Raw genomic sequence first — 19,117 nt, 5'->3', positions numbered from 1 at the left:
AGAACACTGACTCTTTCAGCCAAGCACCAAGAGCAGCAAAGAGATGCATCAGGCAGGTGTGTCTGTGGGCTGGAGACCTGTGAGGCCTCTGCCAGGCCCTGGGAAAGAAATTGTTCATTGCCCACTGATACCCTTTCTCTCCTTTCCTAATATTGGAACCCCCTAGTTTTATCTGGACACAAGACTGCCACGAATAAAAACTGGCTCTATGACTAAGTTCTGGCCAATGGGATAGAAGCAGAAAGGGGATATATAATGTGTGCCAACTGTCTTTCGTGCAAGAGGGTGTACCTTCCCTTATTTCTTCCTTCTTCTTTTTGGGATCAAAGGAATGTAATGGCTGGCACTCACGCAGCCTTCTTGGATTGGGAGGTAGATGGATCTTGCTGATGATGGGAAGTTACCAAGAAAGAAGGAGCCTGGGCCACTGACCTGGTGGAGTGCCATTGTAGATCTAGATTGTCCACCTCTGACCTTGTTTACTTAAGAGACACAAAAGTCTATCTTGTGTAAGTTACTCTTCCTGTGTGACCAATAGCAGTATGGTACATGCAGCCAAAGTGATGCAGGCCCCGTGGTGGCATCCCCTTGAGAACAGGGATCATGCTCTGACTTATTTTTTATCCCCCCTCCCAAAAGTTTCATGTGGTCTAGGACACTGATGGGTGCTGGGGTGGGGGGCGCAACTTCAAGGAGCTCACTCATACTGCTGGCAGGAGGATCGGTTCTTCTCACGTGGTTGTTTCCAGGGACTGCTTGAATGTCCTCGTGACATGGCGGCTGCCTCCTCCCTGGGAGAGTGGTTCAGCAGAGAGCAAGGCAGAAGCACTCTGCCTTTCATGGCTAAGTCTCCCCAGGTCTCTCCTGTTGTTTCATGTTGTCCTCGTCCACCCTATTCAGTGTGGGAGGAATGATTCTCTGTGTCAGCACCAGCAGGCTGGAATCGTTGGAATCGTTGGACGCCATCTTGGGTCCTGTTCCATTTCATTCTTCAGACCCTTCTCCATCTTACAGGAGGGCATCTCAAGGTTCTCTTTTTGTCCCACAGCAAAGAGAGTCTTAGCTGGAGGTGCCACATAGAGGCCTCGTGGGCCCTTGGGTCAGTGGGATAGAGCCAATATTTGACACAGGGCCGCCTTTGAGATGATCCCATGGAGGAGGAGGTTACATATGCATGAAGGATGAGCACATTAGTGTCCAAATCTCCCTTCTTACAGGAGTTGGACATAGAGTTCAGGGACCAGATCTCATCTGTGGAGGGAGCAAAAATATGTGATAGCATTTGAGCTCAGCAGGTGCTCAGGCTGACTGATGAGAAAAGGAAGTACCAGCCAACGATCGGTCCTTCTGGGCCAGTGTCTTTGCAGCCGAGCCTGCGAGCCAACCATGGCCCTTTCTCAAGTATGTCCACACTAATAAAGGTGATGTGTGGCCAGTGACTTTCAGCTGAGGGGGCAGTGGCGTGCTCCAGCCAGACTGAGCTGATTGTCCGACTTTCAGGAATTTTGAGAACTGGTTGTTAACTACAGTCATTACTAAAAATTAAATTACATAGACTAATAATGAAATTCTATTAAAAACAAAGCGATAGATTCTCAAAACTCATCACCTGCTAATTTGTTTACTACAAGGCACGTTGTTGAGGTTACTCGGGACTCTTGTATCTGTGTGGTGAAGATACTGTGTGAGGCTGAGCGTCTCTCCAGGGCCCGCACCAGGGACCTCACGCTGGTAGCCCCAAGTTGGCGAAATCTTCCAGTGAATGACACCTCTGCCCCCGGAGTCTGTCGCTCAACATTCTGCCAGCACACAGTTGTGAGGGACATGGCGAGGAAGGATCGCCTGGCTTGATGGGTGTGTCACCCAGGGAAGAGGGCACTCAGGTGGCAATAATCTACCTGATCTACCTTGACCTTGACTGAAAAGGTGACTTCTTCCCTCTGAACCTTAGGGGGAGCTGGCCATCTCTGGGTGTAGACAGAGACCCCTCTGACCCTCGAGTGTAGACAGTGCTATTAATTTTAAGAGAGCTATTAATTTTAAAGGGTGGGCCTTTAAAATATCCCAGATGTCAGCCACCAGAGACTTCCTGTCTCGTGGAGGGTTATTAATTCTGGGTCTGGGTGGCACTGAGCTTGTGAAGGTGAACTCCTGGTGGACTTTGAAGGAGAGAAAGATGAGCTGGATCTGATCAGAAGGTTACGTCCTACCTGAGTATCGACGATGCAGCCGAAGCAGGAGAACCCCAGAAGCTTTCAGGTAAACCTGTTTCTAACTTCAGAACGCGCTGTCTTGACAACCCGGTGTGCTGTGCCCCAATTTGCTTCCCTGGAAGATGGAAAGAGACCAGAAAAGAAGGAGTTAATCTGTTGCCACCACAGGAATGATCCCTCATTCTGCCTTGGGTGCTGCAGACCATTAAAATGTAATATGGCGTGTATCACGGTCCATTTCCTGTGTGTGTGGAGTGTGGCAGTGGGTCTGGGACTGCAAGATTCTGCGGGCTACGCTCCGACTCCCCAGAGCCATAGATCAGGCTGGGATGGGCAGGGGGGGAGGCCTGGGCATGAGGGTCAGCTTGGTGGGGTTTGGAGCAATTTGGCTTTCCCTCAGAGAACCCCCACCCCCACCGCCTTGCATACCCTGCTGAAGCCCAGTCAGGGAATGGGAATGGGGAATCCAGGAGCCATTTTGCTTTCCCTGAGGTGAGAGTGGGGGTGTTATTCACACCGGAAGGGACCCTGGAGAGCCCATTGTTCAGATGACAAAGCTGAGGGGCTCAGACCAGAGCTGCCAGGGGTAGAGAGGCAAGGGGGAGGCCCTGGGCTCCTGGTCTCGGGGGAGAGGCATCTGGTCTGCTGCTCAGGAGACAAGGCTGAAAATCTGTTAGTTACTAGCTTGGGGTTCCAGGATGCAAAGTCAGGGCACCCCAAAGCTGTTTATGCGCCATCGCCCGTAAGTGCAAATCTATAATCCTTTCAGTTACAACTGCCAGCTCCAACCCGGAATGCCTGGGAAGCAATGTGGGATTGGGAACCAGGAGAGACCCCCGTCACCCTCACTGTCACTGCCAACCCCGGGCAGCTCCAGCCCTCCCTAAGTAGGGCGGGGCTGCCTCTGGGCGGGGCTTTGCAGCCCTCCTGGGGAGAGCAGGTGGAGAGGAGGGTGAGCGCCCTGTGCTCCCGAGGCTGGGGCCGGTCTGCGTGGCAGGGGTAGCCTTGCTCTGCGTGGCAGCGACTGGCAAGCCAGACTCAGCCACCTCCATGGCTGAACAGAGCCTGCTTGTGTTCCTTGCTGCATGTCACTTGGGACCGTCCCTTCCTCCCCCTCTCCCTCAAGGTCATTGCCCAAGTGCCAGCACGTTCATCTTCTTTTTAAAAGAAAAATTATTTATTTGAGAGAGAGAGAGGCGGGGGAGCAGCAGAGGGAGAGGGAGAAGCAGACTCGCCACTGAGCATGGAGCCTGATGTGGGGCTGGACCGCACAACCCCAACATCACGATCTCAGCTGAAATCGAGAGTCTGATGCTCAACCGACAGAGCCACCCAGGCACCCCTGCACCTTCTGACTGGACCTGGGCAGAGGCTCACCACCCACCCCCCAGCCCCCCACTCCAGCTGCCACGGTTGCTCCTTACGCTCCCTCCTCCTGGCCCTTGGGTGGATCAGGTCACTAATCCCTGACCGTCCTCAGGGGGTCCCTGGGGCCCACAGCAAAGTCCAGCAACTTTCCAGGCTTGCTTGTTCAGGGGAGATTCTGCCCTGCACATCTCTCCTGGGTCCTCGCGGTCCCCTGAGCCTGAAATCCTCTCCCAAACTTGGGCGTAGCAGGCTCCCCCGCTCCTGGGCTGTTTCTTCCTGCCATCCCCTCTGCTCAGAATACTCTTCCCCCTCTCTTTACTGGACTGATGAACTAACTAATCCACCAAGGCCCAATCTTCTGTTTCTGTAGACTTGGAGCTTCCACGTTAGGGTCTCTCATCACAGCATGTGGCGCTTTGCTTTGCTCTGGGCTGCTTTCCGCTCTAGTCTGGACAACGTGGCATCAGGGTCCGCCTCTATCCTGGTGGCTGTTAGGATGAAGACCCAGCACGGGGCTTGGCACAGAGCATCCTTAGCTGAACTAACTTCGACCAAGGGACACAAACTACCAGGGACAGAACTTTCTAGAACTTTCCACAGATGCTGCACTCTACCTTGGAAGGTAGTGAGTTTTCTGGCTCTGTAGATACACCAGGAGAAATTAGACACTCCCTGGCAAGTTGATGCACTGTAGTGGGCGATGAGTTTGGGTGGCTAACGAAGATTCTAGAGTTTCCCTCATGTCCCAACACGGAAGCTGAAGAATGGGGACTGTGGGGCAGCATAGGCCAGAGTTGGGAGGGAAGAGGTTGGCATCAGAGAGGAGAGAATTTGGATGGTGGCTTCTCTTCACTGGGATGTGCCCGATGGCTTCATTCACTGATGTGCTTCTGTGTCGGGGCTTTACACGTATGTGCTCAGCTAAGTCCTGACTGTGGACCTATGGGAAAGGTTCCATTATTATACTCCTTTGACAGAGAGAACGAGGCCCAAGTCATCCAGCAGGTGGATAGTGGAGGTGAGATGTGTCGGGGCTGTCTGCATCCAGAACCTGGGTTCTTAGCTAAGATACTCTACCACCTCCCCGGGTATTGAAAAATGCCTCCATTGCTTTGTCCCCTCCAGGCTTTAACTGCTCTATCCAGACCTCGCTTCCCATGGGCTCCTGCCCTCACTCTGCTATGCTGTTTCTTGAACCTACCGTGTCTAGACCTGTCCCTGGACCCTACCTTCAGGTGCAGGAGACAATTTTCTCTTACTGGCACCTGATTACTGTTTACATGACCTTTCCGTGTATCTCTGCTCAGAGACTTCCCCAGAGACAGTCATGGTCAGTTTCTTCCACCGTTGCCTGAGGGATGCCTCCCACCAAGCAATAACCTCCTTTCCAATTTTTTTTTTTAAAGATTTTATTTATTTGAGGGGGGGAGAGAGAGAGAGAGAGCGAGCATGAGAGGGGAGGAGGTCAGAGGGAGAAGCAGACTCCCCGTGGAGCAGGGAGCCTGATGCAGGACTCGATCCCGGGACTCCAGGATCATAACCTGAGCCGAAGGCAGTCGCTTAACCAACTGAGCCACCCAGGCGCCCGATAACCTCCTTTCCTATGTGAACCCTACACAGTGGCGATGAAAGGTGGAAGGCTAGAGGTTGGGTTCAGGGGCTGATCCCCCTTTGACCCAAAGAGTAACTTCCTAATTGGAGTTGAAGAAGGAAAACAATGTTCTCCCTCAAACCCTGCGTGGAAACAGCTCTTCAGGAGAGTACTAAAAACTGCAGTAAAAACATGGACGCAATCGCTCTGGGCATGGGCCACTCTGTGTGTATTCTCTCATCTCAGCTCCTCATCATCCTAGGAGCCGAGATCCCCTTCTCTTCACTTTAAAATCTCATTTTACAGAAAATAAACTAAGGCTAAAGAGGTAAGGTCCCCACAGTGCGACACTGAAGGGTCAGAGCTGGGACGCCAGCCTGTGGTCCATTTGGTTCCCAAACTTGAATGCCTAACTTCCTGGTCAGCTACCTTCTGGAAGAAGGCTGTTAGCAGCTAGAGTGGCCCTTGCTGGCGGAGACTGGAATCGGACGATGACAGACCTCAGGCCTGGACGGGCACCCGCTTGGATTCCCCCAGGTCTCTGCTGTCCTCTGCGGTACAACATGCTCGAGGCAGTCACTTGGAAAATTGAAAAATGATGAAGGCCCAAGCGAGGTGACCGTTTTGATATCAGTCAATGGTTTTATGTTGTGGGAGAGCCTGGGCAAAAGCAGAAAGGCCTTTTGTCAAAGTTGTCTGCAGGGAGATGAAATGAGCCGTAAGATAGAGCGAGGGCCGAGTAGAAGGGGCTGGAGCTTGGCCATTTATTCCCTGTGGGAGCCCACTTAGCGGACAGCCTCTCCAACCCTCGGTTGGGGCTCCCTCCTGACACAGAGCTTTGGGGGGTGGGGTTCCCAGCTCTGCTCTCTCCTTGGGAGCCGGGACCATACCAGGAAGGGAGGAATTTGCCCTTTCACCAAGAGCTCCCCTTTCTCAGAGATCTGGCTGCATGGGTTTTATTTTTAGTAAGAGTACAGATGATGGAATTGACAAAATGGGCTTTAGTTAAAGGGCAGTAGGAGTAGTGCAGGGAGATTTGGGAGGATTCTCGGAAGATAGAGAGGCAGCGCTGGCAGGAAAGCCCCTCGGTGCAAGGGCTTTGGTCCTGGTGGTCTCAGGGCCACCCTGAGCCCAGGGCCCCAGAATCCCAGCTGGCAAGGGGACTGATGGAGCCCAGGGGCCTGGCCTTGACCTGTGCAGCCAGCGCCCACCCCAGCTCCTGAGACAGGCTGATGTTTGCCAGCATTTAGTTCCACCGTATTGCCCAGAAACACAAACTCGAGTGAAAGACGAGGTAGTAGGCAGTCCCTCCGAAGAGCGGCTCTGTTTACTCAGTGTCTGCTGGCGCCAGGAACTGCGCTAGGTTCTTCATAATTTCATTCAATCACCGTTGCATTCCTCTGAGACACATATTAAAGGAGACAGGAATGTGAACTGTTGGGTCTCTGCCCTGGACCAAAGCACTGTCACGCGTGTTATTTATTTCCCCATCACAACAGCTCCCTGTGGTTAGGAGCACGAACCCAGACTCAGGGAGGTCAAGGTACTTGCCAAGGCCCCGGAGCTCTGACCTGGCAGAACAGCATTTAACCTGTTCCTGCTTCCAAAGCCCATGTTGCCAGTCGTCGGGGCTGCCTTGTTCCTCCCCAGTGCAATAGCGACAGGCCCCGTGTTAGGAGTGAAGCCCCTGGGGTTGGGGCCCAGGGAATGAGAATGAGTAAATCCAGTGCCATAAGAGGAAAACAGGGATCAGACAGCGCTGCTAGGTTCTGGGGGTGAACGAGGGGAGGCAGAAACAACACCTTCATGGTTATGAGCACCCTCGCCTACTGAGCATAGATGGGAGACATAGGATAGAGGTTGACTTGCATAAGTAGCAGAGTCACGGTTGACTGGGGGCAATGGGTCCTGACCGAGGTTGGAGGCTGATGGAGAGATTGAGAGTATAGAACAACAGTACTCTGAAGGCTAAGGTTGAGAGTGCATTCACGTGCTTGGAAGATTCCCAGGGCCCGTGCTCCTTACTTAATAGTCCTCAGTGTCAGCATGGGGCCCCAAAGGAGGTGTGTTTCTTTTGACCCGGGATAGATTTGGCTAGACACGAGGATAGTGTTGTCAGCCCTTAAAGGAAGGGACTGGTCTCGAGAAACCTGCGATGCTGAGTGTACAACCACGCAACCCCGTGTATCATACAGTGCAGGCCATGTGCATCCACGCGGATCTCAAGTCCCAGCTGCAACGGTGAGCAGCTGTGTGAGTGCAGGCAATCCGGGTAACCTCTCTAAGTTCCAGTAAGCCTCAGTTCCCTTGAGTGCTCAAGAGGCAGGCTAATATACCTTCCGGAGTTATCTTGCAGTGTCCTTAGCAGAGTGCCTGGCCTAGAGCACACAAGGGATGGGAGCCACTGGCAGAATAGTCAAGGCAGAAGGTGGGGACCTGGAGATAAGTCATAGGTGAGGAGACAAAGCCCTAGGCTTGGGCAAAGTGTTTCCCATCTGAAAACTGGGGTGGGTTGGGTGAGCTTCACTATCATATGGGCCCTTTATGCCCCTTCCAGCTAGTCTAGTTTCAGATTCTGGGATTTCCAAGATGTGAGTCAGTAAGTTATGGAAAGATCACCTCTGCATGATGGAAAGATTGTGATGGGAATCCCGGGTAGACCAGTTGGCTAATTGCTCAGGGACACAAGAGTTGAGCCTCTGGTAAGGTGTGTGTCTCTGTCCCCACAGTGACACTGATGGCTGGTGTCTCCACTACCCCACTCCCCTGAGGGAGCCCTCTGATGGGCAGAACCTACTCCCTGCATCAGAGAGTTTTCAAGCTGTCTGCATCAATAGGAGAATCACAAATGGGAAAGTGATGAAATGGGGTCTGATTTCGTCTTGACTGCATCTACTATTCCTCTACAGCACCTCTATTCCTACTCTTTACAGCTGCTAATTGCCTTCTCTGGCCCAACCTGTTGGGACTTAAAGCTTTGTAACAGGTCCCTGCTTCAATACCAGCCAGTATCTGCCGTCTCTGTTGGAATAGGTCATCTTTGAGCCAGGACCGAAATAGCCCTAGAGTTTGGGGTAAAGGGTATAGGCGCTCAGGGTTTCTTTTTGGCTCTTTCCAGTTATTTTTCCCCAGGGAATGGAGAAGATGGAATATATTTAAAAACAAACCAGTCTCAAAATAAAAAAGGCCTTAGTTTAAGCTTCTTTATGGTTTGTTTCCGATTCTCATGAATTACAGAAAAAAAAAATAGAATATTGTCACTTTTTCTTTCGTAGTTTTACAGGGCTCTTAAGTAAATGTGGAATTCTATCACAATCTGTTTAGATTATGTAAAAATACCCTACCTTGGATAGAGGGATAATTTCTTTAAACCCCTCCTTTCCTCACAAATCATCACTGGCTTCCCATTGCTCACGAAGAAAGTCTAGACTCCTTGTTGCCCTGTAGACCGGATTCAACTGCTTCACCAGGCTCTGGTCTTCTCACCGTCTTCTATGGTTGAAGACGGAATGCTCACCTGTCTTTCCAGCTGACACAATCCATCCATTCTTCAAAGCCTCCCTCGAATGCTCCCCCGCCCCCAAAGCTCCTCCCCTACCCACGATATTCGGCTCCTTCCATACTACAACACACTAATACTTCCCCCCCCTTAACCCTTGAGTCCTTCCCTGGGTGCTGTGGGTCTCTGAGCACATGTCTGTCTTTCTTTCCCAACCTCCTCCCAGATTCGAAGTGACGGAGAGCCGTGTCCATGGGACAGTCACCCTCACTGACCAGCATTTAGCAGAGAGGTGGCATTCAGCCTCTGAGTAAGAAGCCCGGGGACCCTTACCAAGAAGACCCTGATGGGTAGTTGGTCCAGTGAGGAATGAAGAAACAGAACTACTCCCAAGTCTTAAACCAGTGAGTCAGTCAGGGGTTTGGCAGGCAGGAGAGGGACTCATTTAAAGCAGTGATCTAAGAGAGCTAAATGACGGGTCCATTTACAAAATGGGGGCAGGATGGAACCCGACAGGGGGTGGGATGCCATCCTGGAGCTGGGCACAGGAAGAAGCCTTTGCCACCTCTAAGCTAGCACGAGAGGAGGTGGAGGGCTTCCTAGTAAGGGCTGTAGGAAAGCTTTAGGAAAAGAGATTTGTGTCTCTCAGGCTGTGCCTGGTAGGCAAGAAACAGGATAAATAAATATCCTTGGCTTTCTCTGCTCCCACCCTCCCATCTCCAGCCTGTTCCTCCCACTGGCCTAGACCAAAGGCAAAGAGGGCTCGGCTGATGCACCCTACAAGGACAAGCCTCCCGGGCCACAGTACAGAATGGGAGAAACACCCGGGAAATGCCCAACCAACACAGTTACTGGTTGTCCTTGTGCCTGGCTTTACCCATTATATAAGGGATGGCTGGTTTACCCACCATGAGTCTCCAAGGAAATCGGTCATCAGTACCGCCCTTACACCTGTTCAAGCCATGCCCCTGCCCAGGTCCAGACTTCGGAGGGCCTTGCAAAAACATTTTAAAATCTGTCTCCAGTGTTTGGAAGAGCTGGGGTGGCAGTGCTGGCTGGGCAGGAAGCCCAAAGCCTGGACTGGGACCGAGATGGGCCCCGAATCCCATCTCTTTTCTTTGACGATCTCTCCAGTCCTTTACTCTCTGCTCCTCCCTGACCCCACATCTATTGTGTGGACCAGATGCTCCAGGGAGCTCTGGGACTCCCTCCTAGGCAGTCGTCCTAGAGCCTGGCACGGCATCCCCGTTCGCTGGGCAGGGAGAAGGGAAGGACCTTGAGAGAGGATTGTTTCCATTCACAGGTGTAATATTTATTTTTCTGCTTCAGTGACATAAAATTGACATATGGTGGAAGTTTAAGATGTATAATGTGTTGATTTGATACATTTATATATTGCAAAATGATTACCACTGCAGAATTAGCTAATGCCTCCATCCTGTAACATTGCTACTCTGTGTGTGTGTGTGTGTTGGTGTGGTGAATACATTTGAGATCTTCTCTTACTTAATTTCAAGTATATTATACAGTATTATTAAATACCATCACCATGCTGTACATTGGACCTCTGGGACTTCCTCATTTTGTAACTGAAAGTTTCTACCCTTTGACTACTATCTCCCCATTTCTGCCTCCCCCAGGCCCTAATAACCACCACCTACTTTTTGTTTCTATGACTTTGGTTTTTTAAGTTTTTAAAAAAAATTTTATTTAAATTCAATTAATTAACATACAATGTATTTTCAGAGGTAGAGGTCAGTGATTCATCAGTCTGATGCCCAGCGCTCATTACATCAAGTGCCCTTCTTAATGACCATCACCCAGTTACCCTCTCCTCTCCCTCCCCTCCAGCAACCCTCAGTTTGTTTCCTATGATTATGAGTCTCTTACAGTTTGTCTCTCCCTGATTTTGTCTACCTTTTTCCCGCTCTTTCCCTATGATCCTCTGTTTTGTTTCTTAAATTCCACATATGAGTGAGATCATATGAAAATCGTCTTTCTTTGATTGACTCATTTTGCTTAGCATGATACCTTCTAGTTTCATCCATGTCATTGCAAACGGAAGGATTTCATATTTTGATGGCTGAGTAGTGTTCCATTGTATATATATACTACATCTTTTTTTTTTTAATCCGTGCAACTGTCAATGGACATCTGGGGTCTTTCCACAGTTTGGCTATTGCGGACATTGCTGCTATAAACATTCGAGTGCATGTGCCCCTTCGGATCACTACATTTGTATCTTTAGGGTAAATACCCAGTAGTGCAATTGCTAGGTCCTAGGGTTGTTCTATTTTCAACTTTTTGAGGAACCTCCATGCTGTTTTCCAGAGTGGCTGCACCAGCTTGCATTCCCACCAGCAGCATAGGAGGGTTCCCCTTTCTCCTTATTCTTGCCAACATTTGTCGTTTCTTGACTTGTTAATTTTAGCCATTCTGGCTGGTGTGAGGCAGTAGCTCATTGTGGTTTTGATTTGTATTTCCCTGATGCCGAGGGATGTTGAGCACTTTTCCATGTGTCTGTGGCCATTTGTATGTCTTCTTTGGAGAAGTGTCTATTCATGTCTTCTGCCCATTTCTTGATTGGATTGTTTGTTCTTTGGGTATTGAGTTTGATAAGTTCTTTATAGATTTTGAATACTAGCCCTTTATCTGATAAGACATTTGCAAATATCTTCTCCCATTTTGTTGGTTGTTTCCTTTGCTGTGCGAAAGTTTCCGATCTTAATGAAGTCCCAATAGTTCATTTTTGTCTTTGTTTCCCTTGCCTTTGGAGACATATCTGACAAGAAGCTGCTGCGGCCGAGGTCATAGAGGTTGCTGCCTGTGTTCTCCTCTAGGATTTGGATGGACTCTTGTCGCACTTTGGGTCTTCCATCCATTTTGAGTCTAGTTTTATGTATGGTGTGAGGAAATGGTCCAGTTTCATTCTTCTGCATGTGGCTGTCCAATTTTCCCAATACCATTTCTTGAAAAGACTCTTTTCTGAGCTTGCCTTTTTTAGATTCCACGCATAAGTGAGCTCATACGGCATTAGTCTTTCTTTGTCTGACTTATTGTATTTAACATGATGTCTTCAGGTTCTATCTGTGTTGTCACGAATGCAGATGTCCTTTCTCATGGCTGATAGCATTCCATTGTATATGCACATCACGTCTTCTTTATCCATTTATCCTTTGACAGACACTTAGGTTGTTTCCACGTCTTGGTTACTGTGAATAATGCTGCAATGGACACGGAAGAGCAGATTCCTCTTCGAGACCCTGATTTCCATTCCTATGGCTGTATGCCTGGAAGAGGCTGGACTCCTCCATATTGCTGGATCATATGGTAGTTCTATTTTCAGTTTGTTCAAGAACCTCCATACCGTTTTCCACAATAACTATACCAAATTATGTCCCCTGCATCAACGCATGAAGGTTCCCTTTTCTCCACATCCTCAAAAGTTTTTGTGATCTCTGGGCGCCTGGGTGGCTCAGTGGATTAAGCCGCTGCCTTCAGCTCAGGTCATGATCTCGGGGTCCTGGGATCGAGTCCCGCATTGGGTTCTCTGCTCAGCAGGGAGCCTGTTTCCCTCTCTCTCTCTCTCTCTCTGCCTACTTGTGATCTCTGTCTGTCAAATAAATAAATAAAATCTTTTTTAAAAAAAAGTATTTGTGATCTCTTGTCTGGCCATTCTAATGGGTACAAGGTAATACTGTGGTTTTGATTTGCATTTCTGGTATGGGTTCTTTTTTTTTTTAAGGATCGTGTGAGATAGGGCTGCTGATTTGGGGTGACTCAAATTGTTTATATAGACAGAAGCCTGAAAGCAACATTTGCTCAGGGACCCGCACCCCAGGGACAGTGCTATCTGTCATCTTTAGGTGCCCCTTTCTGGGGTTCTCAAGTTCGACCCCCTTACTCTTGGACATAGCTTTGGCTCATTGGCATGGATGGAACGGGTCTCTGCTAGTTGAGTTTACAGACGTGACCCACATTATAGAAACCTGAGAAATCACTGGCAGGCCCCCCCCAGTGGGCACCAACCCCCCCAACCCAGTGACAGGCTCCTTCCAAGTGCGGGCAGGTCAGCGGGAGAAACATTATCCCTCCTACGCCTGACTTCCTCTGACCACCATTTACTGGGACCCCTGTCACAATTCTGAGCTATTACAATATTCCAAGGGATGTTTTGATTTCACAAATGATTTACCCACAAGAAATTAATACATTCATTAACCTTCTGGGGCTCCTGGAGTGCAATTTTTTTTTTTTTTTTAAAGGAGAGAAAAGAGCCAAGAAACAGCTAATATTTCAATAGCTACCTTTCCTGCTCTCATTGGCTGGTGGGAGGACAAGCCATTCTAATCTTTCCGGAGGGCAATTTGGCAACACTTACTAAAGCCTTTAAAAGGTACTTATCCAGCAGTCCAACTGTTTTTCTAGGAATTTACCTGAAAGAGAGAATCCAGGATGCGTTCAGAGATGGGTCTCCGAGGATACTTTTCAAGTGTGGTTTACAATAGCGAGACCTCAAAAAATACGTGTTTGGAAACCAACAACCCGGAGTGGGTTATCTAAAGCTTACATGTCGTGGGCCCTGTCCCATCCCTGAGAATGTTGTTGCTGGAGAACAATTGTTCACATGGAGAGGTATTTATGATGCATTTTATGTGTGCATGAAGTAACGAAATGGAACAGGTAGTGGGGTCTTAGTTTTGTTTTTTGGAAAATATCTATGTCTGGGTCTTATACTCAACTGATAAACAGTTGAACATTGCATCTGAGACTAATGATGTCCTCCTATGTCTTAGCTAATTGAATTTAAATTTTAAAAAACCTAGGTCTGGATATGTCTGGGGGAAAAAAGATGGAAAAACTATATATAACAGTGGGATGATGTTTCTTGTCCTTGATGGGAATACTTCAGTAAGTACCCTACATGCCATCTTTTTGAAGTAGTGGGGAATTATGCTCTGGCTTCCTTCAGGGCTTCCCATACGCAAGTCCAGCTGAGCCGCCTGCTTGGTGAAGCTGCTTGAAAAATCAGTAATTCCTGGGTCTGTGGGACCCGCGTGGTCCTGATGGGGACTGTGGAGTGAAGTGAGATGGTGGTCCCGTGCTTGCCTTCAAGAAGCCTGAAGTCGAGAAGCGGGGAAGCCTGGGTGTGTGTGGGGAGCAGGTTAAGAGGAGGTTCCTGCAGAACCGGGCAAGTCAGAGCGACTACGTGTGACACTGCCGTGGACAAATGGGCAGGGGTCAAGGTCCCAGACATGGAGGAGAGGCAGAGACTTGTGCTGGAGGAAAGCGTCTTCCAAAGGCGTGGAGGACAAGAAGCTTGTAACTCTGCAGTGGTGCCCCACCGGGTGGGTCCTCCCTTAGGTGTGATTCCACGGAGAGCTCGGCACAGGGTCGGTGCTCCATCAGGGAGATGCTGGGTTCGCAGAGCAGGCGGGGGGAGCTGGCCAGGAGCCCGTGGGCTAGATCCCTCTGCTGGGCACCCCTGCCCCATTGGCCCTCCCCGAGTCAGAGTGTCACCCGCAGCTGCTAGCACCAAGCTTCCTGGCCTCTTGCTCTTCTTTTTGGGGAATCTGAGTCCCGCCCGGGGAGGACTGTTTCGGGGTTAGTGGGATCCCTCCCGCGTGCTCACTCTGGTTAGTGGTGCCGACTCTGGGCGAGCCTCCCCTGAATCTGACCTCCAGGGAGAACTGCAGATGGGAATGAAGAAGTAAGACCTGAGACCCCGGTGGGAAACAACACCCCGACCACAAGTTATGGGAAAGGATATTCGCTCAGTGATAGTGCTTCTGTTCTACTCTCTTGGACAGTCACTGCAGACTGAGCCATTGTCCCGAGGCCCTGTTCTTTCTCTCCTTGCGGCCAAATCAGCCTGAGAGTTGGGGGTCCTGAGCCCTGCCCTGAAGGGAGCTGTGTTCTGTGGCTGCCGGGGGCACAGACAAAGTCCTGGTGCCGCCACCAGGGCCCCCCCCCCAGGGGCACACCCACACGGGTGCACCTGCGCGGTGGACCGCGAGGGTCAGGCTGTCCCAGAGGCGGCAGACAGAGGCGAAACGAGCCCTGTTGTTGGCATCCCAGGCCCACGCCTCACGAGCTAGGGGCTTACTGAGTGAATTCGCCTTTTTGGGCCTCAGTTTCCTCCTCTGAATAATGGGGATCCTAATAGGATCCCGCTCAGAGGGTTGGTGTGCGATGACGGCGCTTGCAGGAGGGCCGATGCCGTGACTAGACGTGTGCGCCCTGGCGTGAGCAAGGCCCCGGGGGACATGTGGGCCTGTGGGTGGTGCCCACGTGCACAGGAAGCCGGCGCTGAAGAGGGGTCCCAGGTGACCCTGGGGGGAGGGTGTGGGGACTGGGAAGCACTCTAGCTGTGTGGAAACTAGGAGGAAAAGGCAGGAGCCAGCCAAGAGAGTGGACAGACTGAGCAGACTCCATGGAGAAGCCTGGTGGCCTGGGGGACAGAGGACTGCTTGGGTCAGGGTGCCAGGCTGGGGGAGGCGGGGGGCTGCATGAAGGAGGCAGTGGCCTAGGTTGGGGGGTTTTATCCACCAGTAAGGCTTTGGCCCTGAGTCAGGGGTAAGGGAGGCGAGGCCCCGATTTTTGGATTGGCCTGGAGGACGTCCTTGGTAGCATTCCCTAGTCCTGGGCCCCCTCCCATGGGAATGGGTCACTTGGGCCTCCCAGAGCTCTCCCAGAAGATTTTTAGGGTGACTCGGACCACATACAACAGAGAGTGGAGGGAAAGCCCAGGCCCAGGACATGAGGAAAGGCAGGGACTTCGCCTGGCCTGGGGAAGGGCTCTGGGGTCCCCCCTGGGCAGCAGGCAGGAGCAGAGATCCTCTCTGCTGTCAGGTAGGGGCCGGCAGAAGGGCCCTCTCTGCTTCTCTGGGGCCCGCACAGCTTCCGTAAGAGGAGGAAGCACAAGAGGAATTGGAAGGAAACTAACAGGACGGCGGCAGACCATCATGACCTTGGTAGGATCTCTTCCCAGGAGCGTCTCCCAGCAACTGTGCATGGGTCCTCCAGCCCAGGCTGCACCAACCCCTACCCTCCCCCCTACCATGCATGCACAGGAGGCCCTGCAGACATGCCCCTGACAGGTGCCGGTCTGCTCGGCCGAGGACGGTGGCCCAGAGACCCTGGCCCCATTTCCCCTTGGAGCTTTAATGAGGCTCCAGCATGTATTTTTGGAAGCAATAATGAAGGCTTTCCAGGAAATGAGGGGCACGGTGAAATATATTGCTGCTGCCACAAATTTGTGGTTGGTTTGTTTTTATTTTTAAAATAACGATGCTATTGAATTCAATTATTTCCAACTCTGAGAGTGCCTGGATTCTGATGCAGTTGGAGTTTGTGGTCTGGAGTCAGGAGTAGGCATTGGGGCGAGTTTTGGGGGAGTGAGAGGTTGGGGTCCAGATTAAGAAGGGCAGGAAATGAGGAAGGAGAGGCAGATGGGTCAGAAGCAACATAGGTCTTCGTAGGGACTTGTCAGTTGTCCTGTGGCCATTTTGCCTGTGGAGAAGCTGAGCCTAAAGGACTTCTTCATTTGTCCCACTAGGGCCTCTGGACTGCCTGGCTCCCCTGACCCCTCCCTGACGGGGGTTTCTGGATGCCAGGCAGGGGCTGAGGATTTCTGGCTGTGGGTCCTGCATGGAGGGACTCTTGGGATCAGTGTTGACCCCCGGGCGAGGGTGTGGGGACTGGGAAGCACTCTAGCTGTGTGGAAACTAGGAGGAAAAGGCAGGAGCCAGCCAAGAGAATGGACAGACTGAGCAGACTCCATGGAGAAGCCTGGTGGCCTGGGGGACAGAGGACTGCTTGGGTCGGGATGCCAGGCTGGGGGAGGCGGGGGGCTGCATGAAGGAGGCAGTGGCCTAGGTTGGGGGATTTTATCCATCAGTAAGGCTATGCTAAAGAGAAGAGGTGCCTGTGGGCCGAAGACAGCACCTGTGGGCATCTCTGCCCTGCCATCCTACCCGCAAATCCCATGCACGCTTTCTTATTCACGCTCTCTGATCCCTCCGGGGGGCACACCCCCAATCTCAGCCTTTCTCCCTGTGTCTTCCTAACTCTGGGGTGGCTCGGGCTTAATGGTTCCTTCTCCTGTGACTTCTGTCCTTCTTGGTTGTGAACCTTCCCGGGAACTGGAGGGCACTGGGCTCCCCCGCTGGCTGGATACGCAACACCATTGCCCACAGTCGCCTGCCCCTGCGTGAGGAGGGGTGAGCGAGTCAGGCCCGCCCAGTGCCAGCTCTGCCCTCCACCCACTGCACCCTTAGGCAGGCGCTGGGCCTTCTTTAAGCCACAGTGTCCTCAGACCCACAGACCTGCTGTCTGGGGGTGGATGTGGGAGGTCAGCAGATCAATATTCCATGGTGAGATCTGGAATACTTGCGCATGTGACACTGGTCCCCTTGTGTACCACTGGGTTGAAAAGTCTTTTGATGACTGCATGGGTGTCCTAGGACTGCTACAACAAATGGCCATGAGCTTGGCTTCAAACAGCAGAATTGTATCTGTAGCGTCCTGGAGGCCAGAGCCCTGAGTCAGGTGTCAGCACGGCCCACACCCTCTCTCTGGAAGCTCTAGAGGAAGAGTCCTCCTCGCCTCTTCCAGACTATGGTGGCCCAGGGCGTCCCTGGGCTTGTGGCCGCATGGCTCCCTCTCTCCTCTGTGTTCACGCGGGCTGCTCCCTGTGTCTCTTTTCTGTCTCTTATGAGGACACTCATTGGATGTTGGGTCCAACCTAATCCAGGATGATCTCATCTCGAGATCCTTACCTTAACTACATCTGCAAAGACCGTTCTTCCAAATAGGTCAGCTTCTAAGGTTCTGGGCGAGCATGTACTTTGGGGACCACAGTTCCACCTGCTACAGTGATGTTTTCTTACTCTTCGGGAACATTCTCCCCCCTTCACACAGGCCAGACACGCTCCACCCCTGCCCCAGTCTGGCCTTATCCTGCACGTCCCTTTCTCTAAGCTCTTTCCTAGTCGTCGCCTGGCCCATGCTGCCCATGGCTCTGCCTGGCTCCCAGGCGGCCTCCGGGCCTCGTCTGGAATGTTCTAGTTCCTTGCAGATGCCTCAGTCTGGCACAGCGGTCTTCTTTGACCCCCGCCCCCCTCAGGTGGGTGTGCTGATAATTGTGTAGCGATTTGTTTAACATCTGCTTTCCCCAGTGGAGGGAAGACTGTAGAAGGCCAGACACTGTGTTCTGTGCTGTTGACTTCTTGTAGCCCCCAACGTCCAAGGCTCTGGCCTGTGTTTCTGCTCCAAAACTCTTTGCTGGATGCCCGAGAAAGAAGCTGGTACCAAAGGGAAGTGGGCAGCCGGGGCTTGGGTTCGGTCTAGTTACCCCAGACGGGGACTGCCCTTCCTGTCTCCTGACGCATCTCGGATCCACCCTCCATCCTGCACCTGGAGGAGCCAATGAGACCCGAGTCTGTCCCTGCCTCTCTCTTCACTCAAAAGCTTCCCATGGCTCCCAATTGCCAACCGGAAATGTCCAAACCCATTAATCTGCTGCAAAGGAAGCTTCATGGCGGTGTAGCCTCAGCTGACAGCTGGGCCCCTTCCCACAACCTGCCCTCGTCACCCAGGGGTCAAGTCACCCTGGACTCTTTGCAGTTCCCTGAACATGTCGGACGCTCCCGTATTTCATGCTGTTCACACACGCCATTCCCTCTCCCTGGAACTGCTTTCCCCATGATTCACCTGGAAACCTTTATCTATCCCTTAAGCCTCCCGTTGAAATCACCTCCCAGGATGGCCCTAGCTGAACTTCCTGGGGTGAGGGTGGGGCAGCACGGCCTTGGCTGGGTGTCTGCCCTATCTGGGCCTGGCGCAAATACTCCCAAGTGAACTAGCATGTGGTCCCCTGTGTAGACAGTCTCCAGTCCGCCCCAGCAGGGTGGGGCCTGATTCGGGGTTCTCAGTGAGGCTGGAGGTCCTTTCTGGGTCTCCCGAGGCTGCCCAGGGGACCGCGGTGTGAGGAAGTGGCGAAGCCTGTCCCCTAGCCGGCCTGCCGAGGGCTCTGAGACGGGAGGAGGTGGGGCTCTTCCAGCCCTGACTTTCTCTTCCACCACCAGCCACCGGCGGAGAGCAGGGGCCCCTGCTTCTCTCTGATATCAGAACGGGCCAGTCCGCGGCCGTCACTGGAGCAGCTGTGATGACAGTGGGCAAAGCAGGCCCGTCAGGGGCGCCAACAGCAAGGAAGTGGACGCCGCACATTTGCACACATCCCAGCTATAATTTTTCCCCTTGAGAGAACGGGATGTCACAAGTCTGACAGGCGTTCAACAACCAGGGTAGGAAGGGGGAAAAAATAGCAAGCTGCCAGGGCTTCAAAAGCACCGTTTTCTTGGCAGAAAGGACGGGAGAGCGACTTGACACGATAAAGAATGCCGCGTTCGGAGCGGCACGGCCGTGGATGTTACAGACGCAGCT

Source organism: Mustela erminea, chromosome 14, assembly GCF_009829155.1.
Source record: "Mustela erminea isolate mMusErm1 chromosome 14, mMusErm1.Pri, whole genome shotgun sequence".
In the NCBI taxonomy this organism is placed as follows: domain Eukaryota; kingdom Metazoa; phylum Chordata; class Mammalia; order Carnivora; family Mustelidae; genus Mustela; species Mustela erminea.
This window is presented reverse-complemented; position numbering follows the sequence as displayed.